We start from the raw sequence: 20228 nt of genomic DNA, 5'->3' as shown, positions 1-20228 counted from the left end.
AGACAGGCTTCGAAGGCCTAACATAATAAAATGGGCTGGCGGTAGGCACTTTATTATTGGTTCCAGGGGTACACGGGCAGCAGTGGTCTGGTCAGTGGAGGCCTAGTGGAAGGAGGGACCGCAGACAGGCTTCAAAGGCCTAACATAATAAAATGGGCTGGCTGTAGGCACTTTATTATTGGTTCCAGGGGTACACGGGCAGCAGTGGTCAGGTGAGTGGAGGCCTAGTGGAAGGAGGGACCGCAGACAGGCTTCGAAGGCCTAACACAATAAAATGGGCTGGCTGTAGGCACTTTAAAATTGGTTCCAGGGGTACACGGGCAGCAGTGGTCTGGTCAGTGGAGGCCTAGTGGAAGGAGGGACCGCAGACAGGCTTCGAAGGCCTAACACAATAAAATGGGCTGGCTGTAGGCACTTTAAAATTGGTTCCAGGGGTACACGGGCAGCAGTGGTCTGGTCAGTGGAGGCCTAGTGGAAGGAGGGACCGCAGACAGGCTTCGAAGGCCTAAAATAACAAACAATAGGCTCATGGCAGCTTTACAGCGGTTACATGGATACACAGGCAGCTTGGTGGTGAGTGGAGGAGTAGTGCAAGGAGTGTCTGTCCCAGTACTCCCAAAATATAAATAGATGTTAATGTCTCGCAAAACAACCAAAACAAAAAAAAAGGTGGCATACTTAGGTACAGGGGTGGGCTCATCTACTGAGTTTCTGACATAGTAATTTGGCAGTAACTATTTAATGGTGCCAATATAGGACACAGACACAGACTACTTTAAGTTGCATCATAGATGTCTACAAATTTGTATTGTCAGTGCCAGACATTGAATGATGTCAGCGAATAGACTAAAGATTGGTGGAGCTGTGCGACATAATTTTGCACGTGGTAGAGCACATTTTGAGCTGGGGTAGGGGGGAACTCTCTTGAGGCCGGCGGGACCGCCCCAGGGCCCCTCATGTTACAACGGTGTGTCTGACGTTGGGTGCGCACCACCACCGCCAGAGACACTACATTGTACTATGAGGGACCCAGTAGCAATGCCGTCAACCAAAAGCGAGCACACCCACCTCTTCAGACAAACAGCAGTCTCACGGGTGCTTGCGCCAAGTCGCGATACCACGGGCCCGTGTGGGGAGTTTTGCCATTTAGGGAGGTGTAAACATGTCGTATGCTGTACAATCAGCTGCAGCAAATTAGACATTAGAAAAGTAATTCACAGGCAAGAGCTTTTCATAGGAAAGCTAGGTGTCGGCCGGGCAAGGTGGGGCAAAAGATTTCGAAATCCAGTTGTGGTTCATTTTAATGAATGTTAGATCGTCAACATTTTGGGTAGCCAGACGAGTCCTTTTTTCGGTTAATATTGAACCTGCAGCACTGAATACTCTTTCTGATAGGACACTTGCTGCCGGGCAAGCAAGCTCCTGCAATGCATATTCTGCCAATTCTGGCCAGGTGTCTAATTTGGAGGCCCAGTAATCAAATGGGAATGACGGTTGAGGGAGAACATCGATAAGGGATGAAAAATAGTTAGTAACCATACTGGACAAATGTTGTCTCCTGTCACTTTCAATTGATGCAGCAGTACCTGTCCTGTCTGCGGTCATAGCAAAATCACTCCACAACCTGGTCAGAAAACCCCTCTGTCCAACGCCACTTCTGATGTGTGCACCCCTAACACTCCTAGTCTGCTGCCCCCTGGAGCTCGTGTGAGAACGATCACGTGCGCTGTGTGCTGGGAATGCCTGAAGCAAACGGTCAACAAGAGTTGATTGTTTGGTTGCTAATATTAGTTCCAAGTTCTCATGTGGCATAATATTTTGCAATTTGCCTTTATAGCGTGGATCAAGGAGGCAGGCCAACCAGTAATCGTCATCGTTCATCATTTTCGTAATGCGTGTGTCCCTTTTTAGGATACGTAAGGCATAATCCGCCATGTGGGCCAAAGTTCCAGTTGTCAAATCTCCGGTTGTGATTGGTTGAGGGGCAGTTGCAGGCAAATCTACGTCACTTGTGTCCCTCAAAAAACCAGAACCCGGCCGTGACACGCAACCAATTTCCTGTGCCCCCGGGAAAGGTTCGGCATTAAAAATATACTCATCCCCATCATCCTCCTCGTCCTCCACCTCCTCTTCGCCCGCTACCTCGTCCTGTACACTGCCCTGACCAGACAATGGCTGACTGTCATCAAGGCTTTCCTCTTCCTCTGGTGCAGACGCCTGCTCCTTTATGTGCGTCAAACTTTGCATCAGCAGACGCATTAGGGGGATGCTCATGCTTATTACGGCGTTGTCTGCACTAACCAGCCGTGTGCATTCCTCAAAACACTGAAGGACTTGACACATGTCTTGTATCTTAGACCACTGCACACCTGACAACTCCATGTCTGCCATCCTACTGCCTGCCCGTGTATCCTCCCACAAATAAATAACAGCACGCCTCTGTTCGCACAGTCTCTGAAGCATGTGCAGTGTTGAGTTCCACCTTGTTGCAACGTCTATGATGAGGCGATGCTGGGGAAGGTTCAAAGACCGCTGATAGGTCTGCATACGGCTGGCGTGTACAGGCGAACGTCGGATATGTGAGCAAAGTGCACGCACTTTGAGGAGCAGGTCGGAGAACCCAGGATAAGTTTTCAATAAGCACTGCACCACCAGGTTTAAGGTGTGAGCCAGGCAAGGAATGTGTTTCAGTTGGGAAAGGGAGATGGCAGCCATGAAATTCCTTCCGTTATCACTCACTACCTTGCCTGCCTCAAGATCTACTGTGCCCAGCCACGACTGCGTTTCTTGTTGCAAGAACTCGGACAGAACTTCCGCGGTGTGTCTGTTGTCGCCCAAACACTTCATAGCCAATACAGCCTGCTGACGCTTGGCAGTAGCTGGCCCATAATGGGACAACTGGTGTGCAACAGTGTCATCTGCCGATGGAGTGGTTGGCAGACTGCGTTCTGTGGAAGAGCTGTAGCTTCTGCAGGAGGACGAGGAGGAGGAGGAGGAGGGGGTGCGAACGCCTACAGCCAACTGTTTCCTAGACCGTGGGCTAGGCACAACTGTCCCTAAATTGATGTCGCCTGTGGACCCTGCATCCACCACATTCACCCAGTGTGCCGTGATGGACACATAACGTCCCTGGCCATGCCTACTGGTCCATGCATCTGTAGTCAGGTGCACCTTTGTACTCACAGATTGCCTGAGTGCATGGACGATGCGCTGTTTAACATGCTGGTGCAGGGCTGGGATGGCTTTTCTGGAAAAAAAGTGTCGACTGGGTAGCTCGTATCGTGGTTCAGCGTACTCCATCAGGGCTTTGAAAGCTTCGCTTTCAACTAACCGGTAGGGCATCATCTCTAACGAGATTAGTCTAGCTATGTGGGCATTAAAACCCTGTGTACGCGGATGCGAGGATAAGTACTTCCTTCTTCTAACCAGAGTCTCATGTAGGGTGAGCTGGACTGGAGAGCTGGAGATCGTGGAACTTTCGGGTGTGCCGGTGTACATGGCAGACTGAGAGACGGTTGGAGACGGTATTGTTTCCGCCAGTGCCCTAGATGCAATATTTCCTCCTACAAAACTGGTGGTTCCCTGACCCTGACTGCTTTTGGCTGGCAAAGAAACCTGCACAGATACTGCCGGTGGTGCGGAAAATGGTGGCCTTACAGTGACGGAAGGGATGTTGCGTTGCTGACTAGCTTCATTGGCCGAGGGTGCTACAACCTTAAGGGACGTTTGGTAGTTAGTCCAGGCTTGAAAATGCATGGTGGTTAAGTGTCTATGCATGCAACTAGTATTTAGACTTTTCAGATTCTGACCTCTGCTTAAGCTAGTTGAACATTTTTGACAGATGACTTTGCGCTGATCAGTTGGATGTTGTTTAAAAAAATGCCAGACTGCACTCTTCCTAGACTCGGATCCCTTTTCAGGGATTGCAGACTGAGCTTTAACCGGATGGCCACGCTGTCCTCCAACAGGTTTTGGCTTTGACACGCGTTTTGGGCCAGATACGGGCCCGGCAGATGGAACCTGTTGCGATGTTGATGCCTGCTGCGGCCCCTCCTCCACCTCCGCTTCTGAACTACTGCCGCCTGCACCCTGTTCCCCCAATGGCTGCCAATCGGGGTCAATAAGTGGGTCATCTATTACCTCCTCTTCGAGCTCGTGTGCAACTTCGTCTGTGTCACTGTGTCGGTCGGTGGTATAGCGTTCGTGGCGGGGCAACATAGTCTCATCAGGGTCTGATTGTGGATCTGTACCCTGAGAGGGCAATGTGGTGGTCTGAGTCAAAGGAGCAGCATAGTACTCTGGCTGTGGCTGTGCATCAGTGCACTCCATGTCAGAATATACTTGTAATGGGCATGGCCTGTTAAATGTTTCACTTTCTAAGCCAGGGACGGTATGTGTAAAGAGCTCCATGGAGTGACCCGTTGTGTCGCCTGCTGCATCCTTCTCTCTTGTTGTAGTTTTTGCTGAGGAGGACAAGGAAGCGACTTGTCCCTGACCGTGAACATCCACAAGCGACGCGCTGCTTTTACATTTACCAGTTTCGGAAGAGGAGGCAAAAGAGCTAGAGGCTGAGTCTGCAATGTAAGCCAAAACTTGCTGTTGCTGCTCCGCCTTTAAAAGCGGTTTTCCTACTCCCAGAAAAGAGAGCGTTCGAGGCCTTGTGTAGCCTGACGACGAAACTGGCTCCACAGCTCCAGACTTAGGTGGAATATTTTTATCCCCACGACCACCTGATGCTCCACTACCACTACCATCATTACCAGCTGACAATGAACGCCCACGACGACCTCTTGCACCAGACTTCCTCATTGTTTTAAAATCTTAACCAAAGTAACTTTATTTGTTGCTGTCAAACAACTTACACGGTGAGCTATAACTTCAGTATGATTTCAATATCCCTTAACAGGTTGGTGAGACCACAAGGAAAATCAGGCACAATGTTACACACTCTGTTTTCTGTGGCACAAAATCACAGAGATGACACACACGCAGGACTGTCACTCAAGCACTAATGTCAATATTAATCTCCCACCTAATTTATTTTATTTTTTTTTTCAGGGAGACTTTAGAAACCAAATAATATTAAAAAAACCAAAAAAATAAATAGGCTTTCTATGGCCCACTGAATGAGAGAGAGGTGGCACACCCAGGAGTCAAGACTGGCACACAAGCTGAAAGGGCAATATTACTCTCCCACTGTTTTTTTTTTTTTTTTTTTTTTTCAGGGAGACTTTAGAAACCAAATAATAAGAAAAAAAATAAATAAATAAATAGGCTTTCTATAGCCCACTGAATGAGAGATAGCACACACAGCAGTGGCACACAAGCCCTGACTGAGGCCAATATTTTTCTCCCACTGATTGATGTAGTGTTTTTGTGTTGAGGTAGATTTTAGAACACAAATCAAGGAAAAAAAAAAATGCTTTCTATGGCCCACTGAATGAGAGAGGTGGCACACCCAGGAGTCAAGACTGGCACACAAGCTGAAAGGGCAATATTACTCTCCCACTGTTTTTTTATGTATTTTTTGTTTTTTAAGGGAGACTTTAGAATCCCAATAATATTTAAAAAAAAAAATAAATAGGCTTTCTATGGCCCACTGAATGAGAGAGGTGGCACACCCAGGAGTCAAGACTGGCACACAAGCTGAAAGGGCAATATTACTCTCCCACTGTTTTTTTATGTATTTTTTGTTTTTTAAGGGAGACTTTAGAAACCCAATAATATTTTAAAAAAAAAATAAATAGGCTTTCTATGGCCCACTGAATGAGAGAGGTGGCACACCCAGGAGTCAAGACTGGCACACAAGCTGAAAGGGCAATATTACTCTCCCACTGTTTTTTTAAGTTTTTTTTTTATTATTTTCAGGGAGACTTTAGAAACCAAATAATATTAAAAAAACCAAAAAAATAAATAGGCTTTCTATGGCCCACTGAATGAGAGAGAGGTGGCACACCCAGGAGTCAAGACTGGCACACAAGCTGAAAGGGCAATATTACTCTCCCACTGCTTTTTTTTTTTTTTTTTTTTTTCAGGGAGACTTTAGAAACCAAATAATAAGAAAATAAATAAATAAATAAATAGGCTTTCTATAGCCCACTGAATGAGAGATAGCACACACAGCAGTGGCACACAAGCCCTGACTGAGGCCAATATTTTTCTACCACTGATTGATGTAGTGTTTTTGTGTTGAGGTAGATTTTAGAACACAAATCAAGGAAAAAAAAAATGCTTTCTATGGCCCACTGAATGAGAGAGGTGGCACACCCAGGAGTCAAGACTGGCACACAAGCTGAAAGGGCAATATTACTCTCCCACTGTTTTTTTATGTATTTTTTGTTTTTTAAGGGAGACTTTAGAAACCCAATAATATTTTAAAAAAAAAATAAATAGGCTTTCTATGGCCCACTGAATGAGAGAGGTGGCACACCCAGGAGTCAAGACTGGCACACAAGCTGAAAGGGCAATATTACTCTCCCACTGTTTTTTTAAGTTTTTTTTTAATTATTTTCAGGGAGACTTTAGAAACCAAATAATATTAAAAAAACCAAAAAAATAAATAGGCTTTCTATGGCCCACTGAATGAGAGAGAGGTGGCACACCCAGGAGTCAAGACTGGCACACAAGCTGAAAGGGCAATATTACTCTCCCACTGTTTTTTTTTTTTTTTTTTTTTTTCAGGGAGACTTTAGAAACCAAATAATAAGAAAAAAAATAAATAAATAAATAGGCTTTCTATAGCCCACTGAATGAGAGATAGCACACACAGCAGTGGCACACAAGCCCTGACTGAGGCCAATATTTTTCTACCACTGATTGATGTAGTGTTTTTGTGTTGAGGTAGATTTTAGAACACAAATCAAGGAAAAAAAAAAAAATGCTTTCTATGGCCCACTGAATGAGACAGGTGGCACACCCAGGAGTCAAGACTGGCACACAAGCTGAAAGGGCAATATTACTCTCCCACTGTTTTTTTATGTATTTTTTGTTTTTTAAGGGAGACTTTAGAAACCCAATAATATTTTTTTAAAAAAATAAATAGGCTTTCTATGGCCCACTGAATGAGAGAGGTGGCACACCCAGGAGTCAAGACTGGCACACAAGCTGAAAGGGCAATATTACTCTCCCACTGTTTTTTTAAGTTTTTTTTTTTTATTTTCAGGGAGACTTTAGAAACCAAATAATATTAAAAAAACCAAAAAAATAAATAGGCTTTCTATGGCCCACTGAATGAGAGAGAGGTGGCACACCCAGGAGTCAAGACTGGCACACAAGCTGAAAGGGCAATATTACTCTCCCACTGTTTTTTTTTTTTTTTTTTTTTTTTTCAGGGAGACTTTAGAAACCAAATAATAAGAAAAAAAATAAATAAATAAATAGGCTTTCTATAGCCCACTGAATGAGAGATAGCACACACAGCAGTGGCACACAAGTCCTGACTGAGGCCAATATTTTTCTACCACTGATTGATGTAGTGTTTTTGTGTTGAGGTAGATTTTAGAACACAAATCAAGGAAAAAAAAAAATGCTTTCTATGGCCCACTGAATGAGAGAGGTGGCACACCCAGGAGTCAAGACTGGCACACAAGCTGAAAGGGCAATATTACTCTCCCACTGTTTTTTTATGTATTTTTTGTTTTTTAAGGGAGACTTTAGAAACCCAATAATATTTAAAAAAAAAAAAAAATAGGCTTTCTATGGCCCACTGAATGAGAGAGGTGGCACACCCAGGAGTCAAGACTGGCACACAAGCTGAAAGGGCAATATTACTCTCCCACTGTTTTTTTAAGTTTTTTTTTTTATTTTCAGGGAGACTTTAGAAACCAAATAATATTAAAAAAACCAAAAAAATAAATAGGCTTTCTATGGCCCACTGAATGAGAGAGAGGTGGCACACCCAGGAGTCAAGACTGGCACACAAGCTGAAAGGGCAATATTACTCTCCCACTGTTTTTTTTTTTTTTTTTTTTTTTCAGGGAGACTTTAGAAACCAAATAATAAGAAAAAAAATAAATAAATAAATAGGCTTTCTATAGCCCACTGAATGAGAGATAGCACACACAGCAGTGGCACACAAGCCCTGACTGAGGCCAATATTTTTCTACCACTGATTGATGTAGTGTTTTTGTGTTGAGGTAGAATTTAGAACACAAATCACGGAAAAAATAAATAGGCTTTCTATGGCCCACTCAGTGAGAGATGGCACACACAGGGATGGCACTGTAGCAGAAATGCCAATCTTAATCTCCCACAAAAAAAAAAAAAACAGGGACTGTCCTACAATTACTATCTCCCTGCAGTAATCTAAGCCAGGTATGGCAGGCAGCAATAGGAGTGGACTGATGCACAAATTAAATAAAAAGTGTGGACAAACAAAAAAGATAGCTGTGCAGAAAGGAACAAGAGGATATGTGCTTTGAAAAAAGCAGTTGGTTTGCACAGTGGCGTACACACAGCAATACAGCTATCACGGAGCCTTCTAGGGCAGCCCAATGAGCTACAACGCTGAGGAAAAAAAAAAAAAAAAATAGCTTCCACTGTTCCTGCACACCGAAGGTGGTGTTGGACAGTGGAAATCGCTACAGCACAAGCGGTTTGGTGGTTAGTGGACCCTGCCTAACGCTCTCCCTGCTTCTGACGAAGCGGCAGCAACCTCTCCCTAAGCTCAGATCAGCAGCAGTAAGATGGCGGTCGGCGGGAACGCCCCTTTATAGCCCCTGTGACGCCGCAGACAGCAAGCCAATCACTGCAATGCCCTTCTCTAAGATGGTGGGGACCAGGATCTATGTCATCACGCTGCCCACACTCTGCGTTCACCTTCATTGGCTGAGAAATGGCGCTTTTCGCGTCATTGAAACGCGACTTTGGCACGAAAGTCGCGTACCGCATGGCCGACAAGCACAGGGGTCGGATCGGGTTTCATGAGACGCCGACTTAGCCAAAAGTCGGCGACTTTTGAAAATGATCGACCCGTTTCGCTCAACCCTAGTTCTGATGGCTCGGTGATGAAACCATGTGCTTTCTTTTTTAGAAAGTTTTCGCCTGCTGAGCGCAATTATGATGTGGGCAATCGAGAGTTGTTGGCTATGAAGTGGGCGTTCGAGGAGTGGCGACATTGGCTTGAAGGAGCCAAGCATCGCGTGGTGGTCTTGACGGATCACAAGAATCTGACTTATCTCGAGTCTGCCAAGTGGTTGAATCCTAGACAGGCTCGATAGTCGCTGTTTTTCTCCCGCTTCGATTTTGTGGTTTCGTACCTTCCGGGTTCTAAGAATGTGAAGGCTGATGCCCTTTCAAGGAGTTTTGTGCCTGATTCTCCGGGAGTTCCTGAGTCGGCTGGTATTCTCAAAGAGGGGGTAATTTTGTCTGCCATCTCCCCTGATTTGCGGCGGGTGCTGCAGGAGTTTCAGGCTGATAGACCTGACCGTTGCCCAGCGGAGAAACTGTTTGTCCCTGATAGATTGACTAGTAGAGTTATCTCTGAGGTTCATTGTTCGGTGTTGGCTGGTCATCCTGGAATCTTTGGTACCAGGGATTTGGTGGCTAGATCCTTTTGGTGGCCATCCTTGTCTCACGGGATGTGCGTTCTTTTGTGCAGTCCTGTGGGACTTGTGCTCGGGCTAAGCCCTGCTGTTTTTCTGGTGCCAGTGGGTTGCTTTTGCCTTTGCCGGTCCCGAAAAGGCCCTGGACGCATATTTCCATGGATTTTATTTCAGATCTCCCTGTCTCTCAAAGGATGTCGGTTATCTGGGTGGTTTGTGATCGCTTCTCTAAGATGGTCCATTTGGTACCTTTGCCTAAATTGCCTTCCTCCTCTGATTTGGTTCCATTATTTTTCCAGCACATGGTTCGTTTACATGGCATTCCGGAGAACATCGTGTCGGACAGAGGTTCCCAATTTGTTTCGAGGTTTTGGCGGTCCTTTTGTGCTAAGATGGGCATTGATTTGTCTTTTTCTTCAGCTTTCCATCCTCAGACAAATGGCCAAACTGAACGAACCAATCAGACTTTGGAGACATATCTGAGATGCTTTGTTTCTGCTGATCAGGATGATTGGGTGTCCTTCTTGCCTTTGGCTGAGTTCGCCCTTAATAATCGGGCCAGCTCGGCCACTTTGGTTTCGCCTTTTTTCTGTAATTCTGGTTTCCACCCTCGTTTTTCTTCAGGACAGGTTGAGCCTTCGGACTGTCCTGGTGTTGATTCTGTGGTGGACAGGTTGCAGCAGATTTGGACTCACGTGGTGGACAATTTGACATTGTCCCAGGAGAGGGCTCAGCGTTTCGCTAACCGCCGTCGCTGTGTTGGTCCCCGACTTTGTGTTGGGGATTTGGTTTGGTTATCATCTCGTTATGTTCCTATGAAGGTTTCGTCTCCTAAGTTTAAGCCTCGTTTCATTGGTCCTTATAAGATTTCTGAAATTCTTAATCCTGTGTCATTTCGTTTGGACCTTCCAGCTTCTTTCGCCATCCATAATGTGTTCCATAGGTCGTTGTTGCGGAGATATGTGGCTCCTATGGTTCCCTCCGTCGACCCTCCTGCCCCGGTGTTGGTTGAGGGGGAGTTGGAGTATGTGGTGGAGAAGATTTTGGATTCTCGTATTTCGAGACGGAAACTTCAGTACCTAGTCAAGTGGAAAGGTTATGGTCAGGAGGATAATTCCTGGGTGGTTGCCTCTGATGTTCATGCTGCCGATCTTGTTCGTGCCTTTCATTTGGCTCGTCCTGATCGGCCTGGGGGCTCTGGTGAGGGTTCGGTGACCCCTCCTTAAGGGGGGGGTACTGTTGTGAATTCTGTTCTCGAACTCCCTCCGGTGGTTATGAATGTTACTTCGGCGAGTTCTGTCCATGGACTCCCTCTGGTGGCTGTGAGTGGAGCTGCTGGTTCTGAGGTTCCTTCCTCAGCTGACCTCGTTTAGTTCTAGGCTGCTGCTCTATTTAACTCCACTTAGATCGTTATTTGATGCCAGCTGTCAATGTCCTAGTACTGGTTCAGTTCTCTCTTGGATCTTTCAGATGACCTGTCTACTTCAGCAAAAGCTAAGTCCCTGCTAGCTTATTTGTTTAACATTGTTTTCTTGTCCAGCTTGCTATCATGATTTTGCCTTGCTAGCTGGAAGCTCTGGGATGCAGAGTGGCACCTCCATGCCGTGAGTCGGTGCGGGGTCTCTTTTGCACACTCTGCGTGGTTTTTTGGTAGTTTTTATGCTGACCGCAAAGATACCTTTTCTTTCCTCAAGTCTGTTTAGTTAAGTCTGGCCTCCTTTGCAGAAACCTGTTTCATTCCTGTGTTTGTGACTTCCATCTTAACTCACAGTCAATATGTGTGGGGGGCTACCTATTTCTTTGGGGAATTTCTCTGAGGCAAGTTAGGCCATATTTTCTATCTTTAGGGGTAGTTAGCTCTTAGGCTGTGAAGAGGCGTCTAGGCAGAATTAGGTACGCTCCATGGCTATTTCTAGTTGTTGTGATAGGATTAGGGGTTGCGGTCAGCAGAGCTCCCACTTCCCAGAGCTTGTCCTGTATTACTAGTTTGCTCATCAGGTCATTCCTAGTGCTCCTAACCACCAGGTCATCATAACAGGTTACCTCGTCTCCCCCCTCACTTTATCATTTGCACTCCTCCTCCCACTTCATTATTTGCAGTCCCCCTCCCCATCACTTCAACATTTGCAGCCCCCTCCATCACTTGCACACCCCTTTCTTCCTCATATAGTATGGTGCATACGCCATGATGTTCGATGACGTCATCGTGTACACGAGGGTGGAGAGAGCGGGAGCTGTGCAGCCACACAGGTTAGACAGCCAGTAAAGCTCTCAGAGCTGAGGAGTGCGACGCACACAAATCTTCATTGCACGATGGGGCCTGGTGAGCAGAAGCATGAGAGGCAGGGCCCAGAGTGGTCCTTGGCCCCCCTTTTTATTGCTGTTCACCGGGTCCCATAAAGCAGTAAGGGCAGTAATGCCCTGATGGTGGCCCTGTTGGAGAAGGACCTGTGCAAGTCTCTGTAGCCCATAAAAAATAGGAATTGGTCTTAAATAGGTCTAGACTGAGCTTGGCCATCTGTTCTCATGGTTCTAGAATAGCTACAGTGCACCACCGCCTCTATGGTTTGTATGCTCTTTTAATAACCAATATATTCTCCAATGTTTATTGAAGATGTCTATATGACCGTTATCTCTTTATGCAATTTCTGTACTGACCAGTCAGACCCCCGGACACCTGTACTTCGCAATGATGCTCAGCTTTATACTAATATAATTCAATCCCCTTTGTGCAGTGTTGCGGAACAGATTGGCTCTTTATAATTAAATGTTAATAACAGTTTATCTGACGGATTTGTATTTGAATTGATGTTTGTTTTTCAAGTAACTGGAGACATTCATTTAGTCGTTCACATGGAAACCGAAGTACTGCTTTATCTTACATGTATAACATCACGGCTTTTAAAACATAAACTCCAAGTCTTCTTTTAGTTGTGGCATTCAATTTTACTTGTACGCTTTGTGCTAATATATTTAAAAACTTTCCAGCCATACGGAAAGGCATAAACGCGAAAATAATAAATAGGCTTCTTCTATCCTTGAAAACTTTCCATTTCTTTTCAAATACTTGTTTCAGAAGGCATCAGTTGAAAGCAAATTGAACTCCACTTTTACAAAAAAATTCAGTTTGGTTTGCTCTACTGCTGAGGCTCCTCATCTGTTCCTCCACACAGTTACTTTCAACCTCTTTTTTCCTTCTGTTTCGGGCGTACAATGTCCTCTTGGGTCTAGCAGCACCTTTGACGTTGCAGTTGGGCTCATATACATTGGCCAATCTAAGCGCTAAGTACCTTCTTTTTACTGTAAATTTTCCTATAGCAAATTTTGCATTTCCAATTTTTCAAAATTTCACATGTGCGTAATATAGCACTTAACCAATGTTCTATGGCAGTAATGCAGTTCCAATTTTCTAAATGTGCCATTCCAAACAATTCAGAGGGCAGCTTTATATTTTCCAAGCAGGATCTTTACTCTGCACTTGGATTTCCAGTATCGAGCAGGCCTCCAACCTCTCTACGCACATCATGACATCGCAACGATGAGCTGTGATGAGTCTTGATGTCAGAGGCCTGCTCAGAGCTGGGAACTCCAGTGCAGATGCTGGAAGAAACAAAGAGGAGATGAAGAAGAGGCTGAAGGAAGACTTGTGAAGAATGAGATTGGGGACTGCAGCAGTAGGACAGGTTAGCGGTGAGGTGAGAGACCCCAGAGCATAATAAGGATCATTTGATTTACATCAAATTACTTAATTCAGAATTAAATTTTCTGTCTAAATTTAAGCAAACTGCTGAGTTTGAACTTCACCACATCACTAATATAGTTACAGTACATCTTACTATAGGAGTCTTATTGAAGTTAGCAGTAAAAAATATATCCCTCAACTGTATGATAAAAACCTGGTGTGAACCCAGCCTAAAAATCCAGATTATCTGATGTCATTATTATATGGTGTCATTTTGTACATGTCTTTTTAGGACATCCTGTTGAGAAGCCCAAAACAAAATGCTATGCACAAACCTTATCAAACCTCCAAAAGGCTCCACAAACCCAAATGCTTTGCATGTAGCATGTTTTGTATCACGCTGAGGGCAAGAGCGTATACATTGGACAAGTGCTATCCAATCTTCAGTGCTATCCAATCTGCAGTGCAGATCTGCAATTTTCTTTCTCCTACTGATTAGGCATGTGATTTGAGCCACTTTCACACGCTCAGTATCTGGTCAGTATTTTACATCAGTATTTGTAAACCAAAACCAGGAGTGGAACAATCAGTGGAAAAATAAAATAGAAACACGTCACCACTTTTACATTCTTGATCCGCTCTTGGCTTAAGCTTGCAAATACTGATGTAAAATGCTGACCAAATACTGAACTTGCAGCGCGAATCAGATTGCACTCAGCCATTCAAATCTATGGGTGAAATCTGAGTGCAGTCTGATTGTCACTAAGGGTACCGTCACACGGTGAAATTTCCATCGCTGCGACAGCACGATCCGTGACGTCGCAGCGTCGTATGAATATCGCTCCAGCGTCGTAGACTGCGGTCACACTTTGCAATCACGGCGCTGGAGCGATGCCGAAGTCCCCGGGTAACCAGGGTAAACATCGGGTTACTAAGCGCAGGGCCGCGCTTAGTAACCCGATGTTTACCCTGGTTACCAGCGTTAACGTAAAAAAAACAAACAGTACATACTCACATTCCGGTGTCTGTCCCCGGCGTTCTGCTTCTCTCCACTGTGTAAGCTCCATAGCCGGAAAGCAGAGCGGTGACGTCACCGCGTCACCGCTGTGCTCGCTTTCCGGCCGGCAGGCGCTCACACAGTGCAGAGAAGCTGAGACGCCGGAGGACTGACACCGGAATGTAAGTATGTACTGTTTGTTTTTTTTACGTTTACGCTTGTAACCAGGGTAAACATCGGGTTACTAAGCGCGGCCCTGCGCTTAGTTACCCGATGTTTACCCTGGTTACAAGCGAACACATCGCTGGATCGCTGTCACACACAACGATCCAGCGATGTCAGCAGGTGATCAAGCGACGAAAGAAAGTTCCAAACGATCTGCTACGACGTACGATTCTCAGCAGGGTCCCTGATCGCTGCTGCGTGTCAGACACTGCGATATCGTAACGATATCGCTAGAACGTCACGAATCGTACCGTCGTAGCGATGGAAATTTCACTGTGTGACGGTACCCTAACTCACAGAATGGAGAAGATGGAGACATTTTGTTCTTCATCTTCTTCTCATCTCAGAGAATCAGATCACACTAAGCTGACACTCTTATCAAACTCAGAGCAGAGTTTGACGGGAGTGTCATTAACATAATCAATCCGATTCTATTGCATGAGAGAGTATACACTTGTGTCAGTGCTTAGAGTTGATATTGGTTTCTGGTTTCAGATCCGACAAGAGTAACTTATAGAGTTTAAACATTTTCGTAGATCTATTAGGGCATGTGGATGTCAAAAAATGATGTCCCCGAATATTCTGACTCCATAGCTGGGCTGCAAGTGTAGGGTTCTTGAGACACCGTTTCTAGGCTGCCTCAGTTTAAACCAGTACTCACACGTAGATATATCATCAGATAGCTTGAATTTGACTGCAGGAGACACGTATGAACATTCCAGAAGAAGGTTTATTTTCCAGCTGAAGTCTTTTAGTTAGGCTACGTTCACATTTGCGTTGTTGGGCGCAGCGTCGTCGACGGATACCGACGCATGCGTCATGCGCCCCTATCTTTAACATGGGGGGGCGAGCCGGTATGCGTTGTAATGCGTTTTACGACGCATGCGTCATATTGACGCACAAGACAGGGCGCAGAGGACGCTACTTGTAGCGTTTTCCCTGCGCCGAAACTCCTGATCTTTACTATCTTATGACAACGCATGCATCGCAAAATGCTGTGTTGTGTACATGCGTTGTTGGTTGCGTCGCCGACGCTGTGCCCAACAACGCACATGTGAACGTAGCCTTATGCAAACATACAGTAGGTAAATAAGAATTGTCTGGAGCAGAACTGCAAACACATGGGCTTCTAAGATGGTTGACAGACAGTGAATGAGGAAGAAGTATAACGAATAGCAATGAAACAGCACAATATAACAACACAACGATAATATAATACTGTCTGTATGATTCCCAAATCATGGGACATGACACCAAATATCGTCCAAGTCACACTGCCCAGTAATAGCTATATGTGGTTGAAACTCCAATATCAGATATAGTCTCAATCAGTAGCGCCAGCCACAATGTCTAGTACCACAAACACTTTTTATAAATGGCTAGCAGCAAACATTCTCTGGCTTCTTGATGCAGAATCGCTCCTCCAATCTGACGGCATGTGACTTTTCTCCTGTATTGCTAAAGCCATTGGAAAGACTGCACTAAGAGCAATCAGCATATGCGAGCCTCCCCGCAGGTTTACATTGGAACACAACCAAGCAGAATGAATGGAGAGCTATATAGTGAAAAAAAGGAATGGTTATTATTAATAGTAAAAACAATATGTTCTTAGAACGATGTTCTGCTTTGTGGGAAGATACTTCGATTGCTTGGATCTCTCTGCTGGTGAGGATCAAGTCTTACCTATTTAATTTTATTATATCCATTTCACACGGTCTCATTGTACTTCATCCGGGAAGCAAATGTGATAGCGCACTTTGACCAATTCAATTAAAAGTTTGAAAGCCTCATACAAAGACTTACTTGCTGTACAGAGTTTTCACACTTCTCTGCCATCATGATTAATTGAGGATATAAAGGAGGCTAAACCAAGCATTATTTTTTTAAGAAATAGTGATTTTTTTTCCTTTCTTTAATGAACATTTTTTCTTATACAGAGCTTTATTTTTGGACACAACAGATCGGTCTATTATTCCAGGCTTTGTTCTGTTTTTTATAGGATTCTTTATGTTGGGCTGGGTTCACACTTCCATCATAGTTTTCACTGCTTTCTGCATCGCTATTCTTGCTATCAAACATTCTTCAAACCCAACTTAGATTAATCAAAATCAGGACCTGTTACTTGCCATAAATAATGTACAGAATTTTTTTTAACTTGGTGTAAATGCGTCGTTCTCTTCAACTGGGCATTGTCTATATTTTGTTCCTGCGACTATCTGTTCCTGAGATATGTCACCCTTGTCCCTGTATACATATTTAGCTTTGCTAGCCAAGTGGGCGGAGTCCTCAAGAAGATCTTGATAGAGAAGATTTCAGCAACCACGTCCAATTGCTTAGACTTCATTCAGGTGTCTGTGTTTCACATACAGATCTGGCAAAAATTAAGAGACCACTGCACAGTTTTATATAAATCAGCCTCTCTACATGTCTGACAGCCATTCCATGCCAGTGTCAGTTGAATTCCAACCAGAGTACACCTCATTCTACTTAATGCGCTTCTGCTTAGGTGATCACCTGATTCAAATCTTATTTAACGAAGGAAAGTATAAAAAACCCTGCTGTGGTGTTCACAATCATCTTGCAATAGGACAAGCTGGATGGCAAAACAAGTGCTAGTAATATCCCAAAAGTAATAGGGATAAAAAAATTACTTTTAACCATGCCAAAGGAGTTGAAAAGAAAAGTCTTGAGTGAGGAAAAGAAGGGCTAAATTCTGGCTTTACTAGCAGAGGGACACAGTGAGCGTCATGTTGCCTCCATCCTTAAACTTTCTAAGACGGCAGTCCATTACAACAAGGTCAAGCAGCATACATTGGGGACAACAAAGCTACAGACTGGCAGAAGGCGAAAACGACTCTCCACTGACTGGGATGACCGTCATCTTATCCGAATGTCACTCAGCAACCGCAGGATAACATCATGTGACCTACAAAAGGAATGTCAAATGGCAGCTGGGTGAAGTGCAAGAACAGTTCGTAGCAGGCTCCTAGAGGCAGGACTCAAGTCATGTAAAGCAAAGGAGAGTCAGGCTGAAGTTTACCAAAGACCATAAGGATTGGACCATAGAGGACTGGAGTAAGGTAATCTTCTCTGATGTGTCTAATTTTCAGCTTTGCTCAACACCTGGTCATCTAATGGTTAGACGGAGACCTGGAGTAGCATTGCACCCACTGTGAAATTTGGTAGAGGATCAGTAATGATCTGGGGATGCTTCAGCAAGGCTGGAATTGGGCAGGTTAATCTTTGCGAAGGACATATGAGTCAAGCTGCATACAAGGTTATTCTGGAAAAACAGTTGATTCCTTCTGCTCAGGCAATGTTCCCCAACTCTGAGGACTCTTTTTTCCAGCAGGACAATGCACCATGACACACAGCTAGGTCAATCAAGGTGTGGATGAAGGACCACCACCTGTCATGGCCAGCCCAATCTCCAGACTTGAGCCCCATTGAAAACCTTTGGAATGTAATCAAGAGGATGATGGATAGTCACAAGCCATCAAACAAAGAAGAAATGCTTAAATTTTTGCACCAGGAGTGGCATAAGGTCACCCAAATCAGTGTGAAAGACTGGTGGAAAGCACATCAAGACACATGAAAGCTGTGATTAAAAATCATGGCTATTCCACAAAATATTGATTTTTGAACTCTTCCTGAGTTAAAACATTAGTATTGTTGTTTCTAAATAAAATAAATACAAAATGTATTGCTAGGAACTTCAGAGACATGTTGTTAGAAGTTTATAGACTAAAAGAACAATTTACATTTTACTCAAAAATATGCCTATAAAGAGAAAAAACAGAAAAACTGAAAATTTTGCTATGGTTAACTTTTGCCAGAGCTGTATGTGTTCTATCTGTTTTTTTTTTTTACTGCTGTGCTGTTCAATGTTTTTTCATGAACATGGATGAAAAAGACTATACAAGACTACACACAGACGTATGAATGAGGCCTTAAAAAGAGGGTAGGGTAGGCTATTTCTCTATTTTAATAGTGCCTTGTTCCTCTAGTCATTAGACATTACAAAATAGGATACAATCCCTGATGCTAAATTAATGGACTGAGTGGACCTCTCTCTTCTGTAGAATGTAAGTTCTAATAATGAGCGGGGTCCTCTTTCTCTCTTCTGTAGAGTGTAAGTTCTTTTGATCAGTGGGATCCTCTCTGTCTCCTGTAGAGTGTAAGCTCTTATGGTCAGTAGAGTCCTCTCTGTCTCCTGTAGCGTGTAAGCTCTTATGAACAGCGGGGTCTTCTCTCTCTCCTGTAGAGTGTAAGCTCTTATAGTTAGTGGAGTCCTCTCTCTCATGTAGCATGTAAGCTCTTATGGTTAGCAGGGTCTGCTCTCTCTCTCCTGTAGCGTGTTAGCTCTTATGGTCAGCAGGGTCTGCTCTCTCTCTCCTGTAGAGTGTTAGCTCTTATGGTCAGCAGGGTCTGCTCTCTCTCTCTCCTGTAGTGTCTAAGCTCTTATGAACAGCGGGGTCCTGTCTGTCTCCTCTAGAGTGTAAGTTCTTATGATCAGCGGGGTCCTCTCTTCCTCTCCTTTCTCCCATGTCTATTTTCTGAGCAATCACATGCTTTCCAGTATTGAGATTCACTCAAATGCATTAGCTGCAAATGGAATTTTGTTGGAAAATCAGCAAATTTAAATTTCAAAAGATCCGCATATCTTTAACTTTGGACACAGACCTAGTTCTTCTTCAGGTTGAACTAAAAAACTTTTAGCATAAAGAAGAACTTTACTCCAAAACAGAAATTAATAGTTTTCCTTACATAAATAAAATAAGTTTTATTATGCTAAAAAGTTACCTTAGAAAATCTTTGGTAGATCACCAAGAAAAATAAGATCCTCCTTTTTCTTATCTATATGCCTGATGTGATGATTTTACAATGGCATGTAAAATATCCTATCAGACACAAAGCTCCCTTTTATAGAGGCTTCTGCATGCAAGAGACAATCTGTACCGTGAAGCAAAAACACATCAGCATTCCTTCCGCCTGAAAATAAATCCTCAGCTATGCTAGACAATACACAGAAAAAACAAACAAATCAAAGTCGATATTTCAACCATGGAACAAACAGTGCAAACATATCACCTAGAATTCTTCACGTGATTCCAGTGCCGCCATTCTGTCCCTTTAAATGTACTTTGTTGCCTTGAGCTCCATGTATGTTTAGCTAGGAGAGCTCATAAATTCACTCTAATTATAGTGTCTCCAATTAAAATATTGCTGGCACAAGCACGACAAAGAACTGCATGGTGCTGACAACACTAAGCCCTTGGTTTATCTTAATGGTAATTTGGTTCATGACTGAAGGGTAACGGCAGGAGCACTGCCAAATAATGCCATATTGTTCCTACAACAGATCTGGAATAATTCTTACAAATCAAACCTCTTGTTTTGATGTCAAGATAAAACGTGATTCTTTTTTTCAATACTTGCAGAGAGACTAAATTTTGTATTTCGCCCAGCAGACGGTTAGATATGAAGATAGCTCTAGCAAGGCGCTGGCATCAAAGCTTTGGGGGCTGTAGCTTCAGAAACACACGTCGCTTCAGGCATTGTTTTCTCTTACTGGGATTTTGAAGACCCCGCTAATGCATTCAAAGGCACATTGCCCAAGTACCTTAACTTTGGAGACAATATGACAGGTTTCCTAGGTGAAACCTGATTATTTATTCCAGGCGACCTCATAACACAATGCAAGAATGATCAAGGAACTGAGAAAGAATGACTTTGGCATGTCGTGTTTCCTGTACATTAAGGGTGAAAATTGACCCATTTT

The sequence above is a fragment of the Ranitomeya variabilis genome, chromosome 8 (assembly GCF_051348905.1).
Source record: "Ranitomeya variabilis isolate aRanVar5 chromosome 8, aRanVar5.hap1, whole genome shotgun sequence".
Taxonomy (NCBI): domain Eukaryota; kingdom Metazoa; phylum Chordata; class Amphibia; order Anura; family Dendrobatidae; genus Ranitomeya; species Ranitomeya variabilis.
The sequence above is the reverse complement of the archived record's forward strand: the minus strand, read 5'-3'. Positions refer to the sequence as shown.